Here is an 8,777-nt window from a genome sequence, read left to right on the forward strand (position 1 = left end):
ACTCATCCTTTTTGATCTCTCTGCAGTTTTTGACACTGTCAATGATGTTTACCTCCCTGACACTTTTCTTCCCTCTAGGTTTTCACAGTACTGTTTTCCCAGTTCTCCTCCTACCTGTCTGACCAGTCCTTTTTAGTCTCTTTTTGCTGCATCTTTATCCAGATCATGCCTACAAACTGCATGTGTCCATCAAGGCACCATCCTGGGCCATCTTCCTCTATATGATTTTGCTAGGTGATCTCATCAGTTCTCATGGATTCAATTATTATCTCAATGCAGATGAATCTCAGATTCAATGCTCCAGCCTTCACCTCTCTTCCAACGTCCAATGTAATTTTTCTAACTGCTTCTCAGACATATGGAATTATATGTCCCACAGACATCTTAAATTAATTATGTCCAAAATTGAATTCATTATCTTTCCCCAAAAAACTGCCTAACATCCTTTTTACTGTCTCAGGTACCACCATTTTCCCAGTCACCCACACTTACAACATAGGTGTCATTCTTGATTCCTCACTCACATTAACCACCTTCCCCCATATTCCATGAGGTATTAAATTTACCTTTTCTTTGACAACCTTTCATACTACTTCCCAATGTCCTATATGTTTCAACATAATAGCTATGATTATTGCAGCTTCAAACCTTGACTAGCACCTGTGTATCCTTATTGCCCAAGAGACATAAGTGAAATTTAACTGGTCATTTTTGTGGATAGAATCAATACTGCCAATACTCAGTCTAGAATATACATAAAGACCTAGAAAAAAACAACTGTTTGGGAAAATTAGAGCAAGGTGTTGACCTTATGACAAGAACCCAATTAAATCAGGTCCAAGTGAATCAAGGTGAACTCCACATCATTTTCTGTACTAGGCAACCACCCAAATTCACTCCTCTCCTAATTGATCATGAATGATATTGTCCAAGCCAAGACACTCAAATGAAACAGATCTTTTGAAGTCCAGGTTTTCTTGGATGACTAACTGCAGGCCATACATGATGACTTCACTCATCAATATTAGTCTAGGGGTTTAAACAGAAGTCCTTATCAACATATGACTGGAAAGTTATGCCTAGAGGTTCTCAGGTTGAGAGTGTCACCACTCAAAACAGACCTTCCACTCCTATAGCCTCATTAAGGGAATCTGGGCCCCAATTTAAAGGATCCTACTGAGATTCTGGGGCCAGGTAAGTATGTAGGAACAAGTGATTCATAGCACTGTGATTCATAGGATTCATAGGAGATCAAGCCCTCAAGAGAGCCTTGCCAATTCATTCCTTTGCTCCTAGAACAACATTGGAAAATTTGTAAGGAATGATAAATCATAGGACTTTCTGACATTTACAACCTTCCCAAATAAAGTATGTAGGAAAATTAGAGATGGGGAACCTTCTTTTGGTTTATGATAGGTAAGATCTGTTGTGTTGTACAAGGAATAGGAAGTACTCTTTCTGGACAAAATATATTATGGGCTAACCATAGTCATGCTAGAGAGATCAGTACTAGAACTCAGAATACCCTTTTTAATAAAAGTTATGGTCAAGGAGAACTAGACTACCTACCAGTCTGCTACCTGACAGTATGTTAGTCTTTCTTTTTAATATGCCACCCTAATCCCAAACCCATTTACTAATTTTAATAACCTACATACTGTTCTGTCTATTGTTCAGGACATTAAACAAATAGAGGTTCAAAATCTTGTTTTATAGAACGTGTTTAATTTGAAACCGTGGGCCTTTCTCTGCCCCCACTAAATAGTTCTTTTTTGTACCTTCACTGACATAGGACACCAAGAATTCAAGGCAATGACTGAACCCTATCATGACACTTGGCATACTGTTATAGTGTCCTAAACAGTTTTCCTCTTTGCCACCTCAAATTCAAAATGCAAAAGTGAATTCCTTCTCTTTCCCTCCAGACATAGCTCTTCCAAACTTCCCTATTTTTGTCACAGCTACCTCCATTCTTCCTACATTTGGTAACTTTTCCATTATACTCCATTCCTTGCTCTGCCTTACCCCACATATCCAATCAGTTGACTGGCTTTGCTCTGCCTTCACAACACCTCTCATATCCTACCTCTTCTCCCTATGCACACAGCTACCTCTCGATTATTACAATAGCTCTTCCGGCCTCAAGTTCCTCCCCACTTCACATTGGTGCTAAAAAGTAGTTTTAAGAGAGGGTAGCTAGGTGACGCAGTGGATAAAGCACTGGCCCTGGATTCAGGAGATCCTGAGTTCAAGTCCATCCTCAGACACTTGACACTTACTAGCTGTGTAACCCTGGGCAAATCACTTAACCCTCATTGACCCACTCAAAAAAAAAAAAAGTACTTTTAAGTGCAAATCAGATCACATGACTCCCTGATTCAACCAACTCCAGTGGCTCCCTATTGTCTCTAGAGTAAGTTATAAACTCCTCTATTTAGTTTTTAAAGCCCTTTACAACTTGACCCCAAATCCTTGTTTCCAACCTTATTAGACATTACTCTCCCAACCTCAGCTATCCAGCTAAACTGACTCTTCTTTAATTACATGACTCTCTGCCATGTCTATGGGATGCACTCCTTCCTCCCCCACCTTCAAGGAATCCCTCTCTTCCTTTTAAGATATAGATCAAGCAGGGCAGCTAGGTGGGGCAGTGGATAAAGCACTGGCCCTGGATTCAGGAGTATCTGAATTCAAATCTGGACTCAGACACTTGACACTTACTAGCTGTGTGACCCTAGGCAAGTCACTTAATCCTCATTGCCCTGCCAAAAAAAAAGGAGGAAAAAAAAAGATATAGGTCAAGCACTACCTTTTACATCAAGCCTTTCTGGATACCCACAGAGGCGGGTTCCTTGTTTCTCAAATTATCTAATATTAATCTAATTATTGGGGGGGGGGAGGGAATCCTTGCTGCCTCATCCTTTAGGATGTAAGTAGAGACTGTTTTATTCATTGCATTTTCCCCAAAGTGTACATAGTAGGTGCTTAATAAATTGTTGTTGCTTTATTGATTCTTGTGGTATATCCTTTGTCTTATAATAAAATTCAAGAAACTTCATATTTATATTGCACCAACTAGAGCAGTGTATCTTGCTGACCATTACAGACAGTGTAAAGAATGAAAACAACAAGTATGAAATGAGAACCTAGTACAACAAAGGACTGGTGCCTTTTATGCAACCTCTACATGTGGAAGAGATTGGAGAGCCTGCTCTGGAAAAGTCATGATGACATGTTATAAAAGTGACTTAGAGTCCAAAAGACTCATGATGGAAAGTGCTATCTACATTCAGAGAAAGAATTGATGGTGCCTGAATGCATATAGAAACATACTATATCTCTGTATTTTTTGGTGTGTTTTTTTTCCTTTTGTTCTGTTTCTTCTTTCACAACATGATTAATATGGAAATGTTTTATAAACTTTATCATTTTAGGGAGAGGGGAGGGAGAAAGGGAGGGAAAAAATTTGGAACTCAAAATTTGATATAAAAAATGAATGTTAAAAATTGTCTTTCCACGTAATTGGAAAAAAATAAAAGACTATTTAATAGAAAGTGATGGGGGCAGCTAGGTGATGCAGTGGATAAAGCACTGGCCCTGGATTCAGGAGTACCTGAGTTCAAATCTGGCCTCAGACACTTGACACTTACTAGCTGTGTGACCTTGGGCAAGTCACTTAACCCCCATTGCCCCACAAAACAAAACCAAAAAAAGTGACTTGGAGAGACTTTGGAGCATGAGTGAACATTCTGTAACTTGTTCCCATCAGCTGACCATGTGAATGGGAGGCTCTTTGATTGGCTACAATTGCAGAAATAGGAGTGAGGGCATCTTTAAAAAGCCTTACTTGTCCTCAGCCATTTATTTTCTTTGGCCACTCTCACTTTGCTCTTGATTTGATTCCTTCACTGGTAACATCTGGTGAGAGGCAATACTATAAGAGGAGAGGCCTTGGACCCTCTCCCTTCCAAGGCCGGCTTGTAGCTTCATGAAAATGGGTCTATTTCTTTGGCTTACCTCAGCATGTGTGCTTTCATTTTGGAAGGAGATTAATCTGGAGGCTCAATCTTAGGAGTTTCAAAACGTCAGGACAATGAGCTTCCAGGAGTCTGGGCTTCTGGAAGTCAGACTTCATGACAGGTTTGTGGTCAACTCTACCTCCAATGCTGACTTTTGGGTTATCCAGCCCACCCAAAAGTGATGCCACTCTTGGACATGAACCTGATAGAACTATGTCTGCACTAAATCTGAGTCCACTCTCTAAAGGCATAAGAGGGAGATGTTTCTACTTTTATTCTTGTTATTGTGATGAAATAATGGGATTTAGCAGATACTCACCTGGAGATTAATCTATACTGATTGAATCAAGTGAGAGTGATTGACTGCTGATTAAGCCTACTTCAAGTTAATTGGATTGTAATCACACCTGGCTATCCCTTAAGAAGGTATTGTTCTCAGAAACTAGACTGTGAACTCAACTTGAGAACACCTTCAAAGCCAATGGATTTGGATGACGCCAACCTTGAAGCAGTGTGTAAGGACCGCCTCTGTTCCAGATCTATAAAAAGCTTCCACAATCAGCTTGCTAGGGAGTTCCTGATTAAAGCAGGCTCGTGGAGGAGGACTTCAGGAAGAACCCAACCAGGCTGGAACTCTAGGCTAGGTAGGATTTTTTTTTTCTTCTGAAGTCCTTGTGAATACCTCTATGCTTTAATAAATGTTTAATGCCTAAAGACTGGTGCTGAAGCTTCTGATTTAAGGCGACCACAATTTATATTTTAAGCATCACATTATAGTGACAAAGTAAATATGACTTTGTAAAGGTAATCGATTTAAAATTGTTTAAACAGAACTGTGGTGCTAGTCACTGCTGACTAACAATGGGGGAAACAAAATCTTTTGGAAATGGAGTTGATAGCTACCAGAGGAAAGACCCTTCAACCCTAGGGCACCCCAATAATCCTGTGGAGGGATGTAGCTGGCCTCATTCTAGGAAAGTGAATCCAAAGGTTCTTGTTCTACTAGAATCAATGATTATTTAAAAATATATGGGCGCAGCTAGGTGGCGCAGTAGATAGAGCACCAGCCCTGGAGTCAAGAGTACCTGAGTTCAAATCTGGCCTCAGACACTTAACACTTACTAGCTGTGTGACCCTGGGCAAGTCACTTAACCCCAATTGCATTATCATATCTAATTCATACATAGATGTTTGCAAGTTTTCTCCCCTACTAGACTGTAAGTGCCTTGAGAACAAGAGACTCTTTAGCTTTTCTTTGTATCCCCAAAACTTTGTAAGGTATCTGGCACACAGTAGATACTTAAATGATTGTTGACTTACTAGACGACTGAAAAGAGAGAAAGTTTTCTGAAAAGACAGATCTTCACCAAGACTGTGCCTACATTAACCATTTTTCCATTTGATAAATAATTCAGAACCCCTATCTGAAAACTGTATGCATTTGTTTTTCATTTCTGGGGACCTTGTTCAACTTTTTTCTCCCCAAAATTACTATGAAATGTGAATTGGTTAGTGCTTGATTGTGGGCAACTAGGTGGTGGAGTAGATAGAGAGCCAGGCCTCAAGTCAGGAAGATTCATCTTCCTGTGTTCAAATCTAGCATCAGACACTTACTAGTTGTATGACCCTGGGCAAATCACTTAATCCCATTTGCTTCAGTTTCCTCATCTGTAAAATGAACTAGAAAAGGAAAGGACAAACCACTCCAGTATCTTTGCCAAGAAAACCCCAGGGGCAGCTAGGTGGTACAGTGGATAAAGCACTGGCCCTGGATTCAGGAGTACCTGAGTTCAAATCCAGCCTCAGACAATTGACACTAGCTGTGTGACCCTGGGCAAGTCATTTAACCCCCATTGCCCAGCAAAAAAAAAAGAGAAAACCCCAAAAGGGGTCATGAGGAATCAGACAGGCCTGAACAACAATTGTTCAACAAAAGCATTTTTCTGAACTCTCTTCATCCAAATCTCTGTCCAAGCAAATTGCTCAAACATAAAATAAAAATATGTCTCTGACTTACATTAGCTAAAATGAAGAGTATGGTGTTTTTCTCCCACAGGCCTTAGAAAATAAAAAAAGTAATAATCTGAAGGAAAGTGAAAATGGGAGATTATAAAAGTGCAGAAATAAATAGAATAGAGTATAAAAGAACAATTCATTCTCAAATATTTATTTGGTAATCAACAAACCTGGAAATACAAAGCACTGGGCCTAGATTCAGGAGGACCTGAGTTCAAATCCAGCCTCAGACACTTGACATTTACTGGCTCTGTGACCCTGGGTAAGTCACTTAACCCTCATTGTCTCGCAAAAAACCAAACTAAACAACCTGATCTCTGAAAAATAAAAAGGTACTCACTGATTAAGCCTACTTCAAGTAGGAGAGTAATGTCTAAAGGATCCTACTGAGATTCTAGGGCCAGGTAAGTATGTAGGAGCAAGTGATTCATAGCACTGTGATTCATAGGATTCATAGGAGATCAAGCCCTCAAGAGAGCCTTGCCAATTCATTCCTTTGCTCCTAGAATAACATTGGAAAATTTGTAAGGAATGATAAATGGCTAAAATGATCTTCCCAAAACACAGATCTAACCCTATCATTCCCTTAGTCAATAAAGAGCGGCTCCCTGTTACCTCCAGAATCAAATATAAAATCCTCTATTTGGCTTTGAAAGCCCTTTATAACCCAGGCCCCTCCTACTTTTCCAGTCTTCTTACATCTTACTCCCCTCTCCAGTGACACTGGCCACCTTGCTTATTCCTCAAACCATTATTTTCCCTGGTTTTCCTCTGTTCCTGAAATATCCTCCCTCCTCATCTCTGCATCCTGGATTCCCTTGGCTTCCTTCAAGTCCCAGCTAAAGTCCCACCTTCTACTTTCCTGATCCCCTTTGATGACTTCCTTCTGCCAATTACCTCCAGTTTATCTGCTTATAGTGCTTATCTGTACATAGCTGTTTTCATGTTGTTTCCCCAATTAGACTGTGAGTTACTTGAGCACACAGACTATTTTTTTCCTTTCTTTGTATCTCCAGCCCTTACCACAGTTACTGGCACATGGTAGGTATTTAATAAATGTTCATTGATTTAATGAATGACTCATGCACTGTTGGTGGAGCTTTGATTTGGGAAAATGTGCCCAACAAGTCACTAAACTATGCTTTGACCCACCTTTTGACTGAATGAAAAAGCATTTACTAGAAACTTATTATATGCAAAGCACTGGGATACAAATAGAAGAGTAAGACACTCCTGTTCTCAAAGAATTCACATCCTAATGGGGGAAATTATACATATATTTCATTGTTGGTTTTTGTCCTTTGTTTCTGGAAGACTTGTAGTGAATTGGATTTAAGTAAGGTGCACGGTCACCTACCTCACTCTCTCCTCCAGAGCCATCTGGGTCCAGTGGCAAGATACAGATCAGGACAACTGGAGATGGCTCTAGATGTTTTAAGGCAGTTGGGGTTAGGTGACTTGCCCAGGGTCACACAGCTAGTAATGTGAGATTTGAACTCAGGTCCTCCCAACTTCAAGGTCAGTGCTCTCTCCACTGTGCCACCTAGCTGCCCCACAAATATTTCAGCTGCAAGTCAGATGGAAAGGTCCCATGGTCCTTATGGTACAGCAATAAAACAGATGATAATGCATCTTCTTCAATGTCATTTTGACTGATAAAAAAATCATATACATTTCTCATGTTGAGCCATTTGACAGTGCCAAAGACTATCATGGTAAGAACTTTCTTTTCTCACTCTTCAGTAACTATGGTAGCAGCAGCTGGGAATGATGGCAATGGGGCATCTGCAGAAAGCTGGGCTTGCTGATGATCTAGGTCTCATCGCTCATCTCCAGGCTCTTGGCCTCAGAATTCTAAGTGATCTCCATCAGGGTCTGAGGAGAGAGAGTGATTGACATAGTGCTGGTGATGTGATTTGCCTGGCACATTCCTCCTCCTCTCTTTCTCTCAGGGTACCTTGCTGCTTTGACTAGGCTGGCTTGCCTAGCTCATAAGTTACACTTGATTGACAATTGGTATACCCCAGTGAAAGCAAAGAAAAATAAAAAGGACACATGTTTAAAGCTGTCATTTTTGTAGTAGCAAAGAACTGGAAACTAAGGGGGTGGCCATATATTGAGGAATGGCTAAATAAATTATGGCATATGGATACAATGGAATATTGCACTACAACAATGATGATGATGATGATGATGATAGCCAGCATTTATGTAGCACTCTAAGTTTACAAAGTGCTTTAGGATTGCTTTATTATTCTTACAATATTATCCTTGCAACAACCCTGGGAGGTCAGTACTATTAGTATCTTCATTTTACAGATGAAGAAATTGAGGCAATCCAAGGTTAAATGATTTGCCCAGAGTCACACAGCTAATAAGTATCTGAGACCAGATTTAAACTCCAAGTTTTTCTGAATCCAAGTCCAGAGCTCTATCCACTGTACCACCTAACTGCCTTTATAGAGTTTATGGTTTCCAAGAAACCTAGGAAGACCTATATGAACTGATGCAGACTGAAGTGAACAGAACCAGGAGAAAAATTTATAGGTAACAACATTCTAAATAAAAAGAACTTTTAAGGACTCTTCTTTTTTTTTTTTGCAAGGCAATGAGGGTTAAGTGACTTGCCCAAGGTCACACAGCTAGTAAGTGTCAAGTGTCTGAGGCCATATTTGAACTCAGGTCCTCCTGAATCCAGGGCTGGTGCTCTATCCACTGTGCCACCTAGCTGCCACCTCTTAA

Source organism: Dromiciops gliroides, chromosome 1 (genome assembly GCF_019393635.1).
Source record: "Dromiciops gliroides isolate mDroGli1 chromosome 1, mDroGli1.pri, whole genome shotgun sequence".
Classification (NCBI taxonomy): Eukaryota; Metazoa; Chordata; class Mammalia; order Microbiotheria; family Microbiotheriidae; genus Dromiciops; species Dromiciops gliroides.